Source organism: Patella vulgata, chromosome 8, assembly GCF_932274485.2.
Source record: "Patella vulgata chromosome 8, xgPatVulg1.2, whole genome shotgun sequence".
Classification (NCBI taxonomy): domain Eukaryota; kingdom Metazoa; phylum Mollusca; class Gastropoda; family Patellidae; genus Patella; species Patella vulgata.
Window position 1 is genome coordinate 7,320,428 of NC_065886.2, and position 22,305 is coordinate 7,342,732.

General features: G+C 39.3%; 1 protein-coding gene across 1 annotated transcript in view; it reads right to left on the minus strand.

Annotated features, from left to right (window-relative positions):
* LOC126830582 (acid-sensing ion channel 4-B) overlaps positions 1-7,353 on the minus strand; it is a 79,727-nt gene extending 72,374 nt beyond the window's left edge. The window contains exons 1-5 of the mRNA XM_050560982.2: positions 6,570-7,353; positions 4,109-4,393; positions 3,731-3,865; positions 2,065-2,340; positions 710-1,444 (exon numbers count right to left, since the gene is read on the minus strand). The gene's annotated coding sequence lies outside the window, so the exon portion shown is untranslated. The remainder of the gene's footprint in view (positions 1-709; positions 1,445-2,064; positions 2,341-3,730; positions 3,866-4,108; positions 4,394-6,569) is intronic.
* Between the last annotated feature and the right edge of the window lie 14,952 nt (positions 7,354-22,305).

The window sequence follows — 22,305 nt, forward strand, 5'->3', positions numbered from 1 at the left end:
GATTTTCACAATATTGAGTTAGTACGGGTAGTGGTATTGGGTAGTATAGAGTAAAAGGTTTCCGCCCTAACAGAAGCTTGATCGGTCGAAACCTATGTGTATTACCGACTGTCCCGTCCTGATATAATCTTGATCGGTCGAAATCTATGTTACAAAGCTATTTCACTAATACAATAGCAGTGACAGGGGGAGGGAGGGAGAGGGTGTTGGGCAAACGTACGAGGTTAGACAGACCTTTTCTCTTAAGACCACAGGTTAGACAATTGGATCACCCAACCTTAAAGATACATTATGGGAGATTCGGTAACGAGTTGGCAGTTCTCACTATAATAGTTAAAAACTAGATAATGCAAAGGCAATTTGGTGTAAATTTCATTCAAATTGAACCACTATGAACCCAGAACTAAGCGACTGAAATTCCCATAAGCCTCGGTCATCATTACGAAAGTCAGTACGATAAACAGCATAGTCTCGATTATCCATTTAATCGTTTAATAGAGAAGGAAAGTTATGCCGTAAATCGGCTTACAATCCACTAAAGATCGCAGGCTAGCCCTGCCATCTAGAGTTGATTATGGCCTGGATAGGTTAATTAATGTCTAATTAATAATTTAGATAACATTTCTGGCCTAAAGAAAGACCTGAAATAGACAGATTTAGCTCTTGCATAATGTATGTTTAACGAAAATAAAATCATAACATAACTCACGTGTTGGGCTAGAAGAACCTGGAATACTGTGTGTTTGATATCCAAGACATTGTTTATGTTTATAAAAAGCCACTGCATCGTGTGCAACATTTTGATTTGAAATTTATCAGTCCTGCAGACAAAACAAGTTATTGTGACGTGTAACATATTGTTTTGAAATTTATCAGTCAGACAGACAAAACAAGTGAGTGTGACGTGACATGTAACATATTTTTATGAAACCTATCGCGTTGAGAGAGAGAGAGAGAGAGAGAGTGACAGAGAGAGCGGGTTTAACGTCCACTCGACACAATCTAGGTCATTTCGGGACTAACATATGTTTCAGTTTTATTTCTAGAATTTTCTTGTGCGTAGGGGTCTTTAGCGTAGGTTGGGCAGGCAACCCTACTCCTTGTCACGTACAACCGGGGATTCGAAACCAGGCCAGTTGACTCAATGACAGGCCTTATGATATAGCGCGCACGTGCTTACAATTCTGCCATCCAACCCCCAAGAGATAATCAATAGAAACTATGACAATATTCAGTATGTAATAAAATGATTAAAATTTATGAATGAAAATTATGAAAATATATTCTACAAGCATTCCCTGGGAGAATCGTCGTACCGTCACAATCCACACTGACTCCTATGTAATTTGCAGCCTAGCAAGTAGAGTTGGATTGCATTTCTTTCTGGGTCAAGCCAAAGCTCAAGAATTGGTCATCTGTATGTTTTCGTACAGATTTTCAATATCTGAAAAAATAAACCGAACTAAGTTACTGCTAAGCAAAAAATCCGGTACTTGTCCGTTTTGAAAAACCGTCATCAATATGACATGTAAACTATATAAAACAAAATCAAACGCTGACCAACTTACAGAAAAGAAATGTTGTTTAACGCCCTACTTTTCTGCTCCTACTGGGCTAATGAAGAAGGGCATGGGGAAAATTTCACCCGGACAGCGGTGCTGTGGTCTACTCTTATTTCGAATTCCAGTTGTTATTTTACGTGCACGTCATTGAGAACACGGGATCTCAGGTTCCTATCTGAACGACTATACGTTGTTCCCTGCCAGATCCCCGTCCTACACCACTGACCAGGTGGAACCACGTTGGAAAAGTCATGGCAAACGCAGAGATCGAACACTGGGCCTCCTAATCACTGAGCTACCTATCTCCCACCTTAGAGTAAAGTATTTATCAACAGTGTGTTTCCGCGAATTTTGCACAACATTTAATTTTGAACATGTCCGATGTAATTGTACATTTAAAATTTATTTTGTACCAACCGGTGAGTACCCCAAAAGTTCTAACTCGTCATTAAAGGAATACGGAACAGGATAGAACTCAAAGGACACGAATTCGTGAACTTACTGCCAACGGTATTGTTATCTATTGCAGCCCTTGGCTCTTCTCGGTTTAAATGGCTCTGGCTATTTCCAAATGATGTCAGATTTTCATAGATTCCAGGTCCACCAGATTGGGCTTCTGAACAAGATGGTGGCTGATTATCATAGTGTTCTAAACTTGGGATATCAGCTGAAGATGATGGTACAAGGTTAAAATGTTGTAAACTTTGGTAGGTTGGATCATTTACACTAGTAGCTGTTCTTGTACCCATATCTAAACCGGCGTATGTTGATGATTCCCCTACAATATATAATATATGGGATAATGAAGACGGTAAAACGCCATGCAGTTCATTTTGATCAGATAACTCTTCATCAAATTCCAACTCCACGTCAATATGTACACGAGTTCCCTGCATACTACTGACAGAGGGAAGAGCCAGTCGGTTAACCGTCCCGCGTCTTACTTACTGGGCTACCGTGACTCCTGATTGCAAGGGAATGTGTATGTAGGTATCATCAGTGATCTACGGCTGGCGAGTCGTGTAACTTGGTTGTTGGTTACACTGATCCATTTTCAGTTTCTAAATATCATCCAGCATAACGATTATGGCTTTTCTGTAATACATCTGAGCATTATCTCCTTTAAATACAACTGATCCCTATCCTCACTTAATACATTCGATTGCTAGCCCCTTTTATAAAACCGATTCCTACCAAAATTAATAAAACTGATTCCTACCCCACTTTAATAAAACTTATTCCTATCCCCTTTTAATAAAACTGATTCCTACCCCCTTTTAATATAACTGGTCCCTACCCTCCCTTTAATTAAACAGATTGCTACCCCCTCCCTTTAAATAAAACTGATTTCTACCCCACTTTAATAAAACTGATTCCTACCCCCCCCCTCCACTTTAATAAAACTGATTCATACCCCACTCTAATAAAACAGATTCCTACCCCCCTCCTCCCCATCTTAAATAAAACTGATTCCTACCCCACTTTAATAAAACTGATTCCTACCCCACTTTAATAAAACTGATTCCTACCCCCTTTAGTAAAACTGATTCCTATCCCCCTTTAATATAACTGATTCCTACCCCCTTTAATAAAACTGATTTCTACCCCCCTTTAATATAACTGATTCCTACCCCCATTTAATATAACTGATTGCTACCCCTCTCCCTTTAATAAAACTGATTCCTAACCCCTTTAAAGGGACAATAACACTCTTGCTGGCTTGACAGCTCCAGAAAATAAAAAATAGCCTTATTCTAAGTACTAGATGTGTTAGTGTCCTACCTGTTGTGTAAATTATCCATTACATCCTATTTTACTTGACCAGAGGGTTCGAAAATATTTTTAAATCCAAGTCACATTTGAAAAGGTTTACGTTAGGCTTTTCAAATCATTAAGTTGAATTTTTCCAATTTTTTAAATTAGGTGTGTTAAGATGAAATTTGTATCATCAATTAATTGGAATATTGTAAAATAGTACATTTTTTTGACCAGAATGAAGATTGGGACATATTATTCAGTTACAACAAGAGTGGTATTGAGCCTTTAATAAAACTGACCCGTAACCCACTTTCATACATCTGAATACTACCATCACTACATCCAAACCTAGACCTCTATAATGCAATGGGTCCTTACCCTGCACTTCTTTAACGTTAAATAAAACAAACCTTCGTCATTCGCTCTTTTCCTCAACTTGCGTACCAGTACAACTACTCCGGTAATAATAATAATAATAATCAAAACGGCTACAACAACTCCAGCTATTAAACCTGTTGTTAGTGCTGATGATGGCGAAGTCACTACTGTAAATAAAACAAACATTGATATCTTCATTTCGAGATTCATTGTTACAGTAATAGTAATAGTAGTGCTATCAGATATAGTTATACTTACACAGTACAGTAATATATGGTAGTACTATCAGATCTAGGTACACTAGGTATACTTACACAGTACAGTAATATATGGTAGTACTATCAGATCTAGGTACACTTACACAGTACAGGAATATATATAGTTTTATTGTGAGATCTATTTATACTTACACAGTACAGTAATATCTATAGTTTTATTATGAGATCTAGTTATAGGACTACCATCAGTTGGTACTAGAGTAGTAGTAGCTTCACATCTATATATACCACCCTGATTCCTGGTAATTCTAGTTATATCAAGTCGTCCATTAGAAGATACATCAACACTACTACCGTCTGGTTTATACCATTTAAACGTTGTTGGTGGTGGATTTGATTCAACGGTACAGATCAACTGAAGGTCATCATTCTCTGTTTTAGTTACAGAATCAACTGATACAGTTACCATGGGACCGACTAACAAATAAAGAAAAAAGATATAACGGCTAGTTAGATGATACAGTTACCATGTGCACAGCTAGGGTAGAAGGGGGGTAAGTGAATCTTCGGGGTTTCAGTTAAGCCACGCCCTCCCAAGCCTGTATAAGTAAAGGTACACGAATGGTGGGACCATCTATTCAATAGTAGTAAATGATAGTTATTGGTGTAAGGGACAAGTCAATTTCATCAAGAACAAAGGAGCTACGTACGAAAATCCTAATTTTTAACCCCAAAGCGGATTTCTTGTTTTCTATTTCATTAACCGAGTTGACTTCCTTGAAAGACTAATTGGCAAATGATAACCACTATGTATGGTTGTAATTCTAGCATGTTTTGTTTTGAAGTGTGAAAATGCTGAGGTCTCCTTAATTGTAAAATTCACCTCGGGGAAAGTTGTGCAATTTTCGAAGGGGGAAGTTGAACTTACCCGGTTGATTTTATCTGATGTTATTATGGTACCTTGTATTCAGTAGATATATATAAAACGCTTATTAAGCCTATAACGATGCGTTTATTTTTAAGATTTTCAATACTCTGATAAACGACAATTCAGCGCTACTGAATCCATTGCCTCGTCAACCATTTTGTGTAGGGGTCCTTAATGCATGAGCAAGTTGCATGTGAATGGTACAATATATCATTTTAATGTCCTTTAACCAACTGGAACAACAACTTGAATAAACATTTATAATTTTGTGAAATAATTTTTTTATATCAATACGTCTTGGTGACATTGGTCAAATTACCTCATACGGTGGAACAACTTACCCCACTCTCGGGGTAAATTTTGCCATTTGACCAACATTATTTGGGACCCCAACATTTTTTACCGGAATAGTAATTTCGCTTGATAAAGCTTGTTAATGATGATCGTACATGGTTATACTTACACAATACAGTAATATTTATAGTAGTGCTATCATATATACACAATACAGTAATATTTATAGTTGTACTATCAGATATATATGGAAGGGTATCGCTGCCAATATGTCTTTTCCATTGATTATATGTAAAAAGTACAATGTACAAAGGCCTAATACCGGCAATGATCAAGTCAGAATTACCTCTAAAGCAAGATTTAAATGTAAAACGTCAAATGTTAAGTGTTAAATGACAAATGTTTTGTCGGAAAATGCTTTCTTTGACGAGTGCATTTTACATTTCTCTCATTACATTTTACATTTGCCCTTTGCCACATCCCATTTGTCCTTCACGCATTCAACATAGCATGTTTCGCACATCATCAACTTTCATATGCAAATGTAGGATATCACGTGACTTATTAGCATATACGGAAACCTGGCACACTATAAGCCAGAACAAGGATATTCACGACACTAATAGGAAATCAGCCTAGCACACAATAAAAAGTATTAAAGGGGTATTCAAGTAAAAATATTTGGTCTAAATACGAAATTACAGATACCATGTTACGTATCACTGATTGCTCTTTTCAAATATGCAAATGATTATCTGGCACATTCATATTTGCTTAACGTTACAAAATAAGATTAAAGTTAAAATTGAAGTGAAGGAAGGGTGGGGGGGCTAAACTAAATTAAAGATACGGGGCTTAATCAAAAATTCTCTTATGTCCATACTATAGTCATTCCTCTCTTTAAATATATTATTTATTTGTTGGGCACAATGCTTATATATTGTTGTTTTTTAATGGATCAAAGTAGGCTACTCAACTCGTGCAGTAAATGTTATCGTGCGGTGAATATCCTTATAGTGTGCTGGTTTATAGTGTGCCGGGTTTCCGTATATGTTAATAAGTCACGTGATATCCTACATTTGCATATGAAAGTTGATGCTGTGCAAAAGTTGCTATGTAGAAAGCGTGAAGGACAAATGGGATGTGGCAGAGCGCAAATGTAAAATGTAATGAGAGAAATGTCAAATGTAGACACGTCAAAAAAAGCATTTTCCCACAAAACTTTTGTCATTTAACACGTAACATTTAACGTTTTACATTGAACTCTTGCCTAAGAGGTATTTTGACTTTATCATTATCAGTATTAGGACTTTGTACATTGTACTTTTTACATATAATCAATGGAAAAGACATTGTCGCAGAGCATTTAATATTGGCAGCGATACCCTTCCATATATATAGCACAATAGTAATATTTATAGTTATACTTACACAGTACAGTAATATTTATAGTAGTACTATTAGATCTAGTTATAGGATCACCAATAGTTGGTACTAGTGTAGTATTAGCTTCACATCTATATATACCACTCTGATCTCTCTTAGATATAACCAGTTGTCTATCACCAGGTATACTAGTTCCATTAGGTAGATACCATGTAAAGATTGTTGGTGTAGGATTAGACTGAACTGTACAAGTTAATCTATGGTCAAAATCTTCTAATATTATAGTGACGTCATCAGGTGATATAGTAACTGTTGGTCCATACAATACATTAACTGATGTTGTACTAGTTCCTCTACCTGTTTCTGGTGGTCCGGTTGTAGGTTTTCATATTATTAGTAGCTGTACATGTATAAACACCTGACCTGTCTTTACCTATATTAGATATATTTAAACTAGATCTAGTATAGTCCAGATTACCAGGTCCAGTCCATCTATAGTTGATATTACCAGGATTAGCTGTAGCTGTACACTGTAAGGTTAGATCAGTTGACTCTATTACTTGATATGTTGATGGTGTTGATACAGTAGGTGGATATAAAACATCAACTTGAATAGGTGTAGATGTCGTACCAGGTCCAAAGGAACAAGTATAATTTCCACTATCCGATCTCTCTGCTGAATTTACTCTATATACTGATTGTGTTGTGATTTGTACACCATTCTTATGCCATATGTAACCAATGGATGGTATTAATTGATTAGGAAAACAAGCTAGCCTGATTTGTCTCCCTTGTATAACACTGTACGGGCTTGTCGATGGCTCTATGTGTGGCCCTGAGAAATATACACGTAGAAAAAGTACAATCATTAAATTGACAGATTAACAGATGTGGAACTGAATGAAATGGGGTTTAACGTCCTACTGTTCTACTCCGAACTGGGCTAATGTATAGGTGTAGATGGACCGCCATATCCAACCACGGAACAAGTATAATTTCCATAATCTGATCTCTCTGTTGAATTTACTCTATATACAGATTTTGTTGTGATCGATACACAATTCTTATGCCATATGTAACCAGGGGATGGTAGTAATTGATTAGCAAAACAAGCTAACATGAGTTGTCTCCCTTCTATAACTTTATACTGGCTTGTAGACGGTTCTGTGCATGCCGCTGAGCAATATATAAGTAGAAAACTGCAATAATTCTTATCAATAATTTGACAGATAATAGATCTGGAACTAACGCCAGTAATAAATAACCACTTGGACAATGTCTTCTACCCACTCGACACAAACTAGGTCATTTCGGGAGTAACATATGACACAGTTGTATTTCAATAGGGGGGGGGGGGGTGGATGGCTGAATGGTTAGCATGTGCGCGCTGTGTCATAAAGTCTGTCATTGAGTCAACTGGCGTGGTTTCGATTCCCCGGTTGTACGTGACAAGGAGTAGGGTCGCCTGTCCAACCTCGTGGGTTTTCTCCGGGTCCTCCGGTTTCCTCCCACTGCTAAAGACCCCTACGCGCAAGCGAATTATGGAAATAAAATTGAACCATACGTTAGTCCCGAAATGACCTAGTTTGTGTCGAGTGGACGTTAAAACCCATTTTTCTCTCCCTCTCTGTATTTCAATAACTACTTTAGCAGTCGGAAGAAATCGGAAGACTCGGAGGAAATTCACGAAGTTGGAGAGGCGACCAACAATTGGTGTGTATATTGTTGGGATCGAAACTAGGCCATTTGGCGCGATGACATGCCTTGCTTAAAGGAAATATTCTCCACTATTGCCCATCGGTTACTGGTCACGCGTATGCTCCCCAACTCTTTGCCCCTGTACGACGGCATGCATCACGTGATATGTAGCATTCAATGCGTGTCTCGATAGGTCCTGCCAAACAAAGAAATCAAGCTTGAAAAAAATGTTTATCAAATGCTTTGATATACTGAGCGCCATTGAAAACGCATCACTTAGTTTTTCGTATAACAAAATGATCCTGTAAACATATCTTATTTATTTTGCTTCTTATTGTGAACCACATTCAAATGGGAACACATCAATAACAACACATTTGTACACTTATGGATGTTTAATCTGTAATCAACGGTATGTTTAATCTGTAATCAACGGTACAAAGTCAGAGGGGTCAAAACCAAAAGTACTACACAGATGTCAGTAGCGCTTGTGTCCTCCACGGGCTCTTACGCACGTTGTGCAGCGAAGTCGCATGGAACTTACCAATGTTTGAAAGAAGGCCTGGGGAAAATTGTTCCATTCTTGGACAAGCGCAGCTTATAAAGCAGCAATGGTGTGCATCTGTGGTCTCCGATACAGGCGGCGTCCAATCTCATCCCAGACATGTTCTATCGGTCCGGTGATGAAATGTGAAGCCTCCACAAAACAATTAAACTTCCCCCAACCCATCGATTCGTTTCGAAGACGCAGCAGTCTGCAAGACGTTCCCCAAGACGTCTCCACACACATTGACGGCCATCAGCGTGATAAGGATGAAAGCGACTCTCATCATTGAAGAGCACACTTTCCCAGTCTACTCTTCTCCATGTCTGGTGTCCTTGAGCCCATATCAAACGCCGCTGACGGTGATGATCCCTGAGGAAAGCTCCAACATAAGGTCGTCGTGCACGGAGTCCTACTTCTCTTAGACGACGTCTTGCGGTGTTGGCACTTACTGGTCCTTGTCTTCCGACGACCGCTGGGCGGAATCTGTCACGCAGATGAGTGACCCGGATGTAGCGGTCTTGAGTCTGGGTTGTAACGCGTTGTTGACCAGGACGTTGACGGTCACGTGTTGATCCAGTAACTCGAACACGTTCCACCAACCTTACAATAGAGGACTGATGAAATGAAATGAAATGGGGTTTAACGTCCTACTATTCTGCTCCTATACAGGGCTAATGAAGACGGAGAGGACTGATGACAATTGAAGTGTCTGGCAATAGAACGTGTAGACATGCCAGCCCTGGACATTCCCATGGCTTCATTCCGTTGATTTTCAGTAAGTCTCGGCATCTCTAGCTCGATTCCTTCACACGTCCAACAACAAATTACGACAGATTGACGTTTCACAGTTCATGTACTGCACATTAAGTTGAAAACATGCTTTTAAAGGGCTCACACACAATGCTGCACGTGAATATTGGGTTTTTCATGTGCATCTCGTGCAATTTCTTTTTTTGTGCACACGGGCCGATATTTTTTGCGTTTGAGAGCATTGTGTGAAACAATAGTTCATAGTATTGCATAATATTATACATACAACCACCTAGTAATAAAATATTTGGGGAAAAAAAGTGATGCGTTTTCCATGGCGCTCAGTATATGTAAGAAATTTAAAGTAATTGTGAACGGACAGAGGTGACCACAATATACTCTCAAGTTTACAAATAACAACTTACGCTCTATTTGACTGTATGTAGCGTTAAAACCTGTGCAAGTATACAAATTACAAACTTACGTTCTATTTGATCATACTCTCGATTGTGTAAGTATACAAATTACCAACTTACGCTCTATTTGACTGTATGTAGCGTTAAAACCTGTTCTTGTTTGACTTGAGTCTGTGTGGAATGTAATATACAAGAAGTTGGACGTAGAAACTATGGGTGGTGGTATAGTGTCACCGCAATACTTGCCAATAACCGGATCACTGTCATTCTTTCCGTTACAAATCTGGTAAAATAATAATGTAAGCGACTAACTATTGAGAAAGAAAACAAGCGGTTGCCATGTAAGATACGCCCACATTTTGCAAGAGCTGGACGAAGAACAGGGGAAAATCAATTGGTCTCATCCCCTCATTCACAAAATGTTTCACATTAAATTTGAAACTTTATATTTTAGTCTGACATACGCATGCTCACCAATGTTCAGTCCTCGGGATAAACTAGACAAACTTCCCACTATATACCAGCTAAGATTTACTATTAACCGTTCGAATGTGCGAGGGGCATTGCACAATCCAAACAGCATTACTAGGAACTGAAATAATCCATACTATGTGGTAAATGCAATCTTTGGTTTATCTTCGTCTTTAACTTCAACCTTCAAGGGTCGAAAACCATTTAACTCCACCGAGGCAATCTAGAGTTTGGTCTAATCTCTCGGAACGGGTATGCGTCTTTCTCTGTAAGATCATGAAACTGGCCCATGGACCTGTTGATGGTTCTATAACTGGTGAATTAGCACTCTTCTTGTCTTTTGTTTAACAAGCCTCGGCTGCCCCAAATCTGCCGAGGTCTTAGCAAACAATCCATGATGCCGTTGTAACAATCTTCTAATCACATTTGCTTCATCATCTTTTAATCCATCGGGAGCTCTTTTATAGAGATTACCAAGATGGTTTGGGAGCTCGTTTGTTAAAGTCGATTCAGCTCCTACTGTATTACCTGAATTCTGATCCATTATATCAACTAGGATATAATTCCCTAGCACCACATTTTTATGAAGAACTTTCATATCATTAGACGGATTCATTATTCTAATCATAACTTTACGTTCCTCCTCCTTCGGTTCTAACAATACATGAGCTGAGAGCACAGCATTTTATACAATAGACTTCCGTTGGCTGTGCCATTCCTGGCGTATCAAGCCATAGTTTCTTTTGACCCGTCTAAAGGAAAGCCGGTACGATTTTCTCGTGCCGTGCAGGTAAACTGTTTCAACTAAACTTACTCGACAAATGCCAATGTTACCTTCTAAGTGAGCGTCATATTTCTTGTCCGCGACTTTAACGGACTTTTCCAATTACATCGATTGTACAATTATTGTTTTGGAGGAAGTCCAGACCGATGATGCACTGTGACCCTATTTCTGCTACCACGGCCTCGTGTTCGTATATGGAGCCATCTATATTAAACATGAATGTACCCTTTCCATTTGTCTTTAAACATTGTCCATTTGCTGCTCTTAACGTCTGCTTTATGGGATGCAAAAGCGGTCTATCACCTTTCGACATCAACATGTAAAGTTCATGTGATACTATTGTTAGAGTCGCGCCCGTATCCAACAAACAATGACTCGCCACACCATATATGTTTGCTTTAATGTGAAGCCCTGCCTCACTTGGCTTGTCAAATACATTAGACGCGAGTCTCGTATTGCGTTTCCCTCTGATGACTCGGAAATTATTTCCACGTGTGCCACAGTTTCTTGCTATGTGACCCTTTCCTCCACACCAATAACACACATAGTCTTCATTTGCTCGACTGTTTTGTTGAAACTTCCTTGGTGTAAATACTCTTTCTTTATTACCCCCACCACTCTATCGTTGGCGCTGGTTATTCCATGTATTACTTTGATTACTCCATTGTCTGTTTTCAGCTTTCAGTACCACGTCCATATCTTTTATTATATGTTTCATGTCTTCTATATCTCTTTGTAGCTTGGTTAATTTATCCTCTCCTTCGACAACTCTCGAGAAACCATGATCATAATTATGTTTGTTAGCAGACATGAATGCTTCAAATTCAACGGCTATTTGAATTGTTTGTTTCAAATTTACTGACCTAGACTGCTGGACTCTCCAAACCAATTCTCTGTCCGATTGGAGAGCACCGTAAAAAGCGTCTCACGCTAAAGTATCCTGTAGTTCTAGCGTAGCCGTCGGATGTGAAAAACTGACCTTCCGGCGTATCGCCTGTCCTAATTCCGGCAGACTTTCTCTCGGTTTACGACGCCTGACTCGCAACTCTGCGCGAAATAGTTGGGTTTGTTTAGCTGGTAAAAATCTGTTTCTGAGGGCACTCATAAGTAAATCATAATTCCTTCGCTCTTCTGGCCTTAGCGACGGCAAAACTAATTGCACATTGTCGGTTAAAACTCCTGCTAGATGAAGGGCTTTGTCCATCGGGTTCCATTGGTTCAACTTCGCACAGGTCTCAAAATATATCTGGTAATCTAACAAAGAAGTGGTTCCAACAAAGGGCTGAGGCTTTATCATTGTTCTCCCTGGCATAGGATTTGGCTCATTTCTTCGAGGTGCATTTTCAACTCCCCCTTCAGCTCTCACTGGAGGAGTCTCCAGTTTTTCCTGATCGCTGTGGTCATCATCATAGGTAGTCATACGGCGCTTAGGTATAGCACCGTAAGCTCGATTGTAAAATGGGTCTCTATTAGATATATCTGGTCTCCGTAGACCTCTCCCAAAACTTGATAATTCGCTAACGGAGTTTCCATTTATTGTTCTTTGTCGTCTGCTGTACCTTGGCTCTGCTCATTTCCAGGAGAACTCGCCATATCGGACATTAAATCTCTCTTCTCCGACAGTAATTTCTGTAACTTATCTCTGTTCGTAATAAATACTTCTCCGTCGTCAGTGTCCTGTTGTTCCATCTGTACAAAATCGCATTCATCCCACCTCTGCCACCAAAAAGACGTACACTATGTAGTGAACAGACGGACAGGGGCCCAGCTATAGCCCCTAAATGGTAGAGTAGCTTCTCTTTACAGCGGAGGGTCAGGTAGCCAGCCAAAAGGTGGCGAAGAACAACGTACATTTTCTTTTCTTTATTATATATTCTCTATTTACAGTGCCCGCCACAGACGCATCACGACTTCTCTTCATTTCCCGACCAAACGTACTTTTATATGCTAGTGAGTCACGTGACAGCTTAACCACGCATAAATAGTACATATTAGATAATAATTATGAAATGGAACAATAATTAACTTAGATACATATGAAATTAAAATATTACAATAGAATAATCTATAAATCTTACTACGAGCAGTGGAACTGACTTCCATTGTATTCGACATGATGTAAGGTAACTAACTCGTTCCAAAAGTGGGCATGGATCATAACGGTTCATAACAATAGTATTGTCAACATCTAAAAAGAAAGAAAACATGGATTATGTTACAAACCACATGGTCAGTACGCCGTGTGCAGTAACGGCACTAGCAGGTCGTACGTGATATACCCATTGACGAAAACTGTATCTTTCCAACATTTCTAAAACGTTTATGCCAGCACGATAGTCCTATTAAAATGTATAACCACGTATATACCAGTACCATAGTCATATTAAAATATATAATCAAGTATATACCAGTACCATAGTCATATTAAAATATATAATCAAGTATATACCAGTACCATAGTCATATTAAAATATATAATCAAGTATTTGTCAGTACCATAGTCATATTAAAATATATAATCAAGTATATACCAGTACCATAGTCATATTAAAATATATAATCAAGTATATGCCAGTACCATAGTCATATTAAAATATATAATCAAGTATATACCAGTACCATAGTCATATTAAAATATATAATCAAGTATATACCAGTACCATAGTCATATTAAAATATACTATTCAAAAAAAGTAGGGGATATTTGATTTTTAAGTGTTATTAAAGTCACCTAATGAAACTGACGAAGAAACAAATGACAAAATGAAATGAAGTTCACATTCATCGATTTATTCCAAATGATCGTTAGACTAAGTAAGGCACAGACTGACCATTATAAGGGTAAAATGATACCCGGGGTCAAACAGCAAAGTTACCACAGCATCACAACCAAGTCAGTAACGGGTAAATCCTCCTCTGTTTGCCAAACAAGCATTGATCCGACGTGGCATACTCCTAATGAGACGTCTAAGGTCATTTTGGTCCAGATTGTCCCATTCCTGTTGCAACGCAGCAGCAAGTTCTTGGACATTGGCAGGACGTTGTTGACGTTGACGTAACCTCTGTCCAAGCATGTCCCAGACATGCTCGATGGGGGAGAGGTCGGGACTCAGTGCTGGCCAACGTAATGTGGTGATGTTCTGTTGTTGGAGGTAACCTGTAACGATCCTGGCCCTGTGACATCTTGCGTTGTCATCCTGGAAGATGAAACGGCGGCCATGACGTCGTGCGAACGGCACAACATGGACTGCCAAGATGTTGTCCCGGTAGTACTGGCCTGTAACACGCCCTGCAACAACATGTAAAGCCGTTCTTCCAGCAACAGTGATGCCTCCCCACACCATAACAGAACCACCCCCAAATCGATCATGTCTGATGACGTTAACGTCTTGGAAGCGCTCGTTTCGACGACGCCACACCCTCCTACGTCTGTCCAAAAAATCAACAGTGAACCTTGACTCATCTGAAAACATCACATTGCTCCAGCGTCGATTATCCCAGTGTTGACGATCCCTACACCAACGACGTCTTGCCTGAATGTGATGATCTCTCAAACAAGGGATCACGCGAGGACGTCGGGCGCGAAGGTGACCCCTATGCAGTCGATTCCGAATCGTCTGGCCACTCACTCTCACACCAGTGTCTGTTTGAAGACGAGCGCTGATCTGATTTGCTGTGATGACACGATTTCTCAAGGCCAAGGTACGGATAAATCGATCCTGGGCTTGAGTTGTCGCCCTTGGTCGACCTGAGCGTGGTCTGTCCTGTACAGATTGTGTATCTGTGTATTGAGAAACATTCATCGTCCGCGCCACAACCGCCTGTGTTGTGCCGATCTGTAGCATGCCAAGGGCACGTAACCTTTCATTTTGGGTAGGCCGACGCATATCAAAATTTGTTTTCTGGTCACTAAAACAATTAAACTGATGTTTCCACCCTGGAATTCAATGCCACAATGACTGTAACATTCAAAGTCAGAGTCGTGCAAATCTTGGGTTGGACCCCCATGATGATCCCAAGCATCACCTGCATTCCATGCGGTAGCTATTGGTGCGTTTGGGCGTCACATGTAACTGGAAATGTTTCTTCTGTTAGGTTCCTTAGTGACTTTTTTCGTAGTCATTTGCATATTTTAGTATTATGCCCCCAAAATCAAATATCCCCTACTTTTTTTGAATAGTATATATAATCAAGTATTTGTCAGTACCATAGTCATATTAAAATATATAATCAAGTATATACCAGTACCATAGTCATATTAAAATATATAATCAAGTATATACCAGTACCATAGTCATATTAAAATATATAATCAAGTATATGCCAGTACCATAGTCATATTAAAATATATAATCAAGTATATGCCAGTACCATAGTCATATTAAAATATATAATCAAGTATATACCAGTACCATAGTCATATTAAAATATATAATCAAGTATATGCCAGTACCATAGTCATATTAAAATATATAATCAAGTATATGCCAGAACCATAGTCATATTAAAATATATAATGATCTACTCACCGTCACAAGTAGGCCCAGAAATGCGATCCAAACAATCGCACTCGAATCCGTAACAGGTCTGCACATTCCGCAGTTACTACAAGGATTGGGCATACATACGTCAACTATAACTATAGATATAATTTGTTTATGAACATTATTTTGGGGGGAAACATATATAAATGAAATGCAATGAAATGAAATGGGGTTTAACGTCCTACTTGTAGGCACTGGCTGGGCTAATACCCATACAGTGTGCCAAGGGGGACATTTGTGCCCGTACAACGGCACTACGGCTTAGTCTTACATATAATTCCTACTGCCAAGGGATCTTTTACGAGCACCTCGGATTTCGTCAAATCCAAACTACTATACATTGTTCCTAAGCATTGAAAGTATGCCAGACAATCCGGTGGAACTTTCCCGGCCAATACCGGAGCTCCAGAATGGCGAGTCAGCGTCTTACTAGCTGAACCACCGCTACGGCACACCAATACAGATATAGCTTACAGTAAAACAAAGTACATGAACCTGTATATTTACCATAGTTAAATACATCAATGATAACCACGCCCAAACAACAGCTTTGTCTCCATGGTAATCAAATTTAAATATAATCCCTACCGTGTTCGTCCTCTCATGACGAACCTCTAGAGCTCACAATTTTTGGTTCAATTTAAATGAAGCTTAATATTTATGTTGTTAAGGACCAAGCGATGTTTGGAGAGTTCAATTCATTTTTGTCTGCTTCAGGCCGCAACTTCTTGTGAATTATAAACGTTTGTGGGCCCTCTAAAGCCAGCGATTACAATGTTGTTTTGCAGTTAGCTTCAGGAGCGTTGTAGGGCTTTACCTGTGAAAGGGGTTGAGTTGCTGAATGGTTTAATTCTTGCGCGTTTGAGTACAAGGTATGCCATTAGGGTCGCCTGTATAACCTCATGGGTTTCCTCCAGGTCCTCCCCACCCCACAAGCTAAGGAACCCTACGCGCAAGCGTACTTTAAATAACCACCCTCTCTCACTCTCTATCTCTTTGGAATATCCGGTAAACTGCTAGATGTCTTAAGCCTAGCCTACAACCCGCAGTACATGTTTCGATACGCACAGGTCGTAGGGTTTGGTAGCTCGCAGATCAGCCGCAAGAAACCGGGTGAAAATTTTGTATATTCAGGAACAAAGGTGTCTACAGCCAGTCTGCGATTTTCTGCGGTGCCGAACACACGCAAGTGACGCGTAAGACTAACACATAAGTTTTCTAAAATTCCCCCGTAAAACAAAACTTCATACATGTAGAGGATATAGTATTGGTTATATTATAGTAGTATTCAAAACTGGACTTACCCTCGAAATAATCACCTGTAAATCCATCGGCACATGTACATGAAAACCCACCATCTTCTGGCACACACGAGCCTCCATTTCGGCACGGCCCCGAGGCACACAAATCCACTAGAATTATATGGAAATACAAGAAATTATCAAGTAATCATCATCATCTTGCATGGAGTATGTATTTTACACTCATTCATATGTAGAGTTTCAGCTATAAAGACTCACTTACTATTCAAATCTTTTACAATATGGAAAAACTATAAGTGCAGGAGGACCGCACAACACACAAAACAAAGCCTACAAGATAAACCCACGGACAAGACAACATACACAGACATTGCACGAACAAGCCAACAGTGAGGCTGATGTCCCCGCGGATATCCCAAAACAAATAGATGACATCTATTGATTAATTGCACATTTATCTTATCAAAAGTATTGTGACCACGTTATTTCTGGTCTTATAAAATTAAGCCTAAGTCGAAGTAACTTCTATGTGATTTATTAAACATAGATAAATCAACAAATATTTACAAGAAAGAGAGAAATCCGATCCTTTCTAAACCATACCTCACTCTCAGTTTGAAATACAATTCTACAAAATATATAATAGACAATTATGACACATTGACAATTAAACTATAAAATATTGCTTCTAAGTTGAAATCTAAAACAATAGTTCATTCTATAGAGAGTTTGGTTAATGACCAATACTTAATCCCTCCATCGGTTAGACTGTAATGCTTCGTCTAAATTATATCTGGCGTAATAGCCAGTATTATATCTGGCGTAATAGCCAGTATTATATCTGGCGTAATAGCCAGTGGCTGGTTTAATAAGGTTCTGTAACCCAGGGGCCAGTTGGTATTTGGTTGTAAAGAGTTAATTGACTATGTGTTTTTATAAGAACAATATATCACTCATGCCAGTGTCTGTTTAATTCAACACGTATCTTACTTGAGAAATAATTAGGTAAATAAAATATATTTAAAATATATTAATGTTGTCAAAGATATGTTTACCAAAATGAGAAAAGTAACATTGGTTTTTAATATATAGAAATCATATGACTTATGTCGGTCATAGTATCGAGCAATCAGACACTGTCTCTAAGCGTAAAATATTCACGATCAAACTCAGTCAAGGTTTTGAAGTACATGGTAGCAGTGGCTTGACCAGTTTTCAGTGGCAGTGGTAGCAATTTCATCCCGTTGTGACCCATTCAACCATCATGCTTCTCAAATCAGCTTTAACCTGCTGAAGGACCGCTCCGCTCATCTTGCGTCGGGCTCGTTGTTGTTGTTTATTACAAATTTGACTTGCAATACATTAGGATATAATATTATAGACATGTTCATTTAATTAATTTATTTACACAAGGATAAAAACATAAAAAAACAAGCCAACAGTGAGGCTGATGTCCCCAGCCGAAATCCAAAAATAAATAGATGACACATAATAATTAATCGCACATTTGTTTTTTTTTCAAAAGTATCGAGCAATCAAACTATACACTAAGTTTCATCACTCTCTATTAGACAGAATCAAGGTTATCTTGTCCCAAAGCATCAACCAATGAAATTGCTTAGCTCTGCTTAGCTTTAGCTCGAAATGTTAATCATTGAACTCAGTCAAGACATTCACCTAATGAACAACTACATCAAGTTTAAACGTTCTAGCTCAATTGCTTGTCGTCCCTTTGCTTTAGTCAAGGTAATGATATAATGAATCTATATTAAGAGTTTCATCACTCTCACTTCATTATAACCAAAGTTACGGTGTCCCAAAGAATCCACCAATCAGATTTCTATCTCTGCTTACCCTAAGCAGAAAATGCTCATCTTCGAACTCCATCAGTGCATTAACCTAAAGAACGCCTACATCTTCGAACTCCATCAGTGCATTAACCTAAAGAACGCCTACATCAAGTTTGAAAATTCTACCTCAACTTAGAAGGATAGTTATTGTGTTTCAAAGTCTCGACAAATCAAATTGCTTATCGCTCTGCTTACCTTGAGCAGAAAATGCTCAATATCGAACTTAGTCAAGGTATTGATGTAATGAAACTATACACCAAGTTTCATCACTCTGAACTAAAGTTAACGTGTCTCAAAGCACCAACCAATCATATTGCTTATCTCTGCTTACCCTAATCAGAACATGCTCATCTTCGAAAACTCCATCAAGGCATCAACCTAATAAACATCTATACCAAGTTTAAATATTCTAGCTCAATTAGAAAGAGAGTTATTGTGTCCCAAAAATTGTGACGGACAGACAGACAGACGGACGAACCCATTTTAATAGTCCCCTGCTTTCTTTGAAAGGCGGGGGACAAAAATAAGTTCTTGTATATCAAAATGTCACTTTAAAACACGGTGTTAAAAGTTCGCCCGTGAGAAGTGAGGGTGGGTCATCTTCTCCCTTTGTCATAATCATAACAAGTTTCAAACAGGAGGCCCAGCTGACTGATTTTGGGTGCCATCAATGCAGATAGAAAAAAAAAACCTTGAACAAAAAGAATCCGCTTGTTTTATGTAGAAAAGCGAAGGTCTCACGGTAAAATCCAAAAAGCTGGACCCGTGGATTATGTACATATTAAAAACCGTCGGTGCGATTATTGCTGCTTCGTAAAAACAATTCACCACTTAAACTTTTAAAATCAGTGTTCCTTGTTATAGATGACTCTTCCCAGATAATAAAGATACCACTAAAATTTAAAAGGTTTTCTTGTTGTAGATGACTCTTCCCAGATAAATAGGATACCATTGAAATATTCTATATAAATTAGAAACATTCGGGAAACATATATGGGATCATTTATTTCGTGTGGTTCGTCATCAGTGCCGTCATCATGGAACCGGTTTTTATAATGGGAATCTGTAAACTGTTGCTTCAATACTGTTTAAAATGGTCCTGGTTTGATTAAGGGGCAGCGGCACATGGTGTGACGGGTAGGCCCCATTGCTGACGCATGTGCCGGCCAACGAAGATGGACGAAATGGCCCCATGGTAATGCCTTGGCGCTTGGGTCCATATAGATGAGTATTCGGCCCGATATAAATCGACGAGTGGGCCTCTATGCCCACACGTAGAATGGGCTCAATTACTTTCACAAGGGGTACTCCAGCGTTGCTCAAGGGCCCTTCCATGTTCCCGAAGCAACGGCTGCGAGTTTTATAACTTCTGGACGTTTCTGGATTACTTTGCAGTTCCCTAACTTACAGGTACGTCTTCCCCTTTCACTGCAGACACGAGATCAATGGAGTCCAATCAGAAGTTGTTACCTAACACAACCAAATCATCCATGGCTACTTCCACGGAAACCTTGGCATTGAACAAACCTTGAACTTTGCAACTCGATTATCACAGGTAGACATTTTAGCTGGAAAGCTCAAGACCTTGATGAATACCCAATCGAAATTAGTGCCGAAATATGCCGGGTATTACGTGAAGGCCTTGGTAAGAGGTACGGAGTTAACTATTAACTATTTGTCGCCAGGCGACCCACCTCAACCGGATGTGCCCCCTCTGCTCCCCACTATTTACGCCACTGCTCGTTAGTGAAATTATACACTGAGTTTAACCACTCTCCATCAGTGAGAATCAAATTTATCTTATCCTAAAACATGAAATTGCTTAGCTTTGCTTAAATTTAGCGGGAAATGTTAATCAAGACATTCCCCTAATGAACATTTTACCTCAATTAAAATAAGTGATGTTATGTTCTAAAGTCTTGACCAATCAAACGGCTTATCGCTACTAAGACTTAGCCTAAGCAGAAAATTCTGATCATCGAACTTAATCAAGGTATTGATATCATGAATCTATAATCGGAGTTTCATCGGTCTCATCCAATTAGGACCCACTTTATCGTGTTCCACAGTTTCAACCAATCAAATTGGAAGTGGACGTTAAACTCCAGAAACGAACGAATGACGAACTCTGTCAAGATATTTACCTAATAGACACACCTACACCCAGCTTGGACATTCTACCTCATTGCGTTCCAAAGTCCCTACTTTGCCCAACAGTAAATGCCAAGCATCGAACTTTGTTAAGGTATTGATGTAATGAAACTATACATGTACACGAAGTTTCACCATTTTAACTCAATTAGAATCAAAGTTCTCGAGCTCCATACAGTGGCGGCAAAGTCCAAGGTTAAGGGGGGCAAAGGCACGAGCTTCAACTAGGGTTAGGGGGCCTCCCCCAGAAAATTTTGAAAAACAGGTTGCCGGAAATGCAGCCTGGCAGTATGTCAAACGAACAGACTTGCGAATCACGACGAAGCCCACTCACCAGCGTCAAAGTAGGGAGTCCTCTCCGAGAAAATTTTGAAAAATAGACTGCCGGTAATGCTGTCTTACAGTATTCTGTCAGGCACCGATCGTCGAGATAAATAGATCTGCCCAGATACCGTTCGTCGCCTGATCACTAGTTTATATCAGACTAGAGAACAAAATATCAAACGAATGGACTTGCGAACCTCAACGAATTCCCCTTGTGAGCGCCAAAGTAGCGAGTCCATTGGGGACCTCGCCAAGAAAATTTTGAAAAATAGACTGTCGGAAATGCTCTACAACATGCAAGTTTATGACTCAGTGGGGAGGTGTGATTTATTCACCGAAGAATGTATTGATTACCGAAACGTATCACAAATACTTTTTTTTATTTTCTAAAATTATTGGGGGGGGGGGGGGCAAACAGAGGGCAGACCAGATTAATGGGGGGGGGGGCAAATGTCCTTGCCCCCCCCCCCCCCACCCCTGGCGCCGCCACTGGCTCCATAGTCTCGACCAATCAAATTGTTTATCGTTCCGCTTACCCGAGCCGAAACTGCTCATTATCCACCCCACTCAAAGACAGAGCTTTGATAAAATAACCAAACTTACAACTACAAAAAGTACCAATAATTCCATACGGGCACGTGCACTTCAAAGGATCACTGCCAGGTATCAGTTCGCCGTCATTTTCACAGGAAGGAAGTTCACGCGCTGTAAAACAAAATGCACAACATTATTCATGATCGTCGTAAGTGGGTGTAATTTATCTAGCATGAGTACCTGAAAATCATTTCGACGGTTCCTCAAAATAGTTTTGAGGTTTCTGTAAGAAGACAGATACTTAAAAAAGTAAATTTACTGACAAGGCCTCAAATGATCTGATTACTATAAATATTTAAAACTTGTTTATCATTAATAATCCAACGTGAAAACATTTTCGGGTTCCTAGAGCATTCCCCAGTGTATTGAATAGTTGTTTGATTCAATTAT